Below are 2,521 nucleotides of genomic sequence, written 5' to 3' on the forward strand. Positions count from 1 at the left end.
GATTAGCCATGTCCTCGGTTATGGACATTTTGAGTATCTAGTTCTTGGATTATCATGTTGATCTGATCACTCTAATTTAATTGCATGGGTTATTAATACTGTTTAATTGGGATTGAGTTGGAGGAACCTTCTCAATGTTTAAGAACTACCATGATAGTTAAACTAAATATATTCCTTTGTTGTAGGAAAAATTGGCTTTTCACAAAAAAATTACAACCATAGAGCCTCCACTAGCCATATATGCATGTAGTGATAGCATTTACTTGTTCATTGCTCTATTGTGTTATCTTGCCAGCATATTCCATGTGCTGACCCATTTCAAACGAAGAGTAAGGTGCGCTAGGTCGTTGTCGTGCACTCAGCTATGTCGTTGGAGTTGATGGACTCGCTTTACCTTCGAAGCCTTCTGCTGTTATCTTATTTAGATGGCCTTAAGCCATATTATTGTAATAAGTTCTGTTTTGAGACTATCGATGTATTAAGTGTGTGATCGAAACTCTGTTATAAATCCTTCAAGTACTGTGTGTGTCAGCATTACCGATCCAGGGATGACACTTATGCACAGAGATTTGACCATTTGAGGTCGGATCGCTACAATTGTCCAACCACAGGACCTTACCATCTCATGGGGTTACCTCGGTTATTAAGAATAAAGATTTAAAAAAGCATTCGATGTTTAATTATTACACCTCATTGATCCCCAAGGGTTGGCTATCCGTTACGTACTAAACATTTCTTTCACTAGTGTTCAATATAGCGTGTTGCGTCCTCCTTGCTCCTTACCTCCTCATTGATTGATCTTCGAGATTCTGGGTACCTGTAGGGTCGTAGAACAAGAAAGATACTACGTACAACTCCGTTGCAATCGGACACATACATGAAAGTCATTCCATCGATCCCTTGTATGGACACATCGGGTTGCAAGGTTATGCCTCAACGCATTGCCTTACCGTATTACCCACACATGGCGATCGGGCTGCAAGAAGAAATCGCCAGAGAAGACATAAATAGGAATGTTCTATTGACAATATGTCTTACAATGGTTCCTGTATATGACACACAATTACAAGTATGGCTAAATTGGAGAAGGGAAGTTGCAGTGATAATGATGTTGTTGGCTATGGAGATGAGACGGGAAATGGCGGCGTCTAGGCATGAAAAATGGTTCTAGTTCACAAATGGTGCTCTCTGCCCTCCCCTGTTGCTATGAATCAACGAACCCCTTTGATCCCTCGTAATAGTGCAAGATCCTTATAACTCATAACTGAAAAAGTTATGCCTCTTTCCTTGTTTTCGCCATGCTTAAGTCATGAATACTTCAGTGCACTACAAAAAAATACACTTCCGTGATGATATGTGTTTGTTACAGTAGGTCGCGTTTTTGTCATGCATGTACATCCAACGATTTTATGACAGAATCAAGATAGTCATACCTGTGCTGTCGTAGAAGTGTTCCATGACATTACCAACATTATCATCATGGAAGTGTCCACTTCCATGATGATAAATCGTGCGTCACAGAAGTGCTTTCGTCAAGGCTGACCGACACGTGGCATCCACCGTAACGGAATGCCATTAAGCTATCGGGTCGGGTTTTGGATCCGATAACCCGTTAACAGCCCTGACCAATGAGAAATTTCCACGTGTAAAATTCTGATTGGCCGAAGGAAACACATGTTGCCTCACCGTTGGGACAGATGTCATCCACTCATTGGACAGGAGGCGCCTATGATAGGTCGACACGTGGCACGGCCCAACAGTGGCCCATTCCGGTGAAAAAGGTTGGCCCAGTAAAAATTAGCAGGCCGGCCCATATAAGGCCTACTTTTGTCAGGTCCATTTAAGCCCACGGCCCATACGAGATGTGCCAATTCGGCCTGTCAACGGCCCGTTAAAGATTTGACACCATTGCAGCCCATCGTCAGTTCGAGCCCGTTAAGAGCCCGTTATATATTTGGGCTCAACATCAGCCCGATGAGATTTCGGCCTGTTAATGCCCCATTTAATGGATAGGCCAATTTTCAGGATGTACATCTTTCGGCCTTTTAGCGACCCATTTAAATGTTGGGCTAGTTTCCGGCCCGGTGTGTCTTTCAGCCTGTTGACGGCCCATAAATCTGATGGGCCATTTGTAGTCGGACCTGAGTTTCGGCCTTTTAGCGGCCCATTTAAGTGGTGGGCCAATTTCTGGCCCGGTGTCACTTTCAGCCTGTTGACGGCCCATAAATCAGTTGGGCCATTTGTAGTCGGACCTGAGTTTTGGCCTTTTAGCGACCCATTTAAGTGCTGGGCCAATTCCTGGCCCTGTGTGCCTTTCGGCCTGTTAACGGACCATAAATGAGCTGGACCATTTGTAGTCGGGCCATAGTTTTGGCCTTTTAACGGCCCATGCCCTTCATGGTCCAATACCAGCCTGGTTTCTCTTTCGGCCTGCTAAAGGCCCACAACACAGTTGGGCCGTTTACAATACGACCTGACTTTCAGCCTCTTAGCGGCCCATGCTCTTCATGGTCCAGTACAA

The sequence above is a fragment of the Triticum urartu genome, chromosome 2 (genome assembly GCF_003073215.2).
Source record: "Triticum urartu cultivar G1812 chromosome 2, Tu2.1, whole genome shotgun sequence".
NCBI lineage: Eukaryota > Viridiplantae > Streptophyta > Magnoliopsida > Poales > Poaceae > Triticum > Triticum urartu.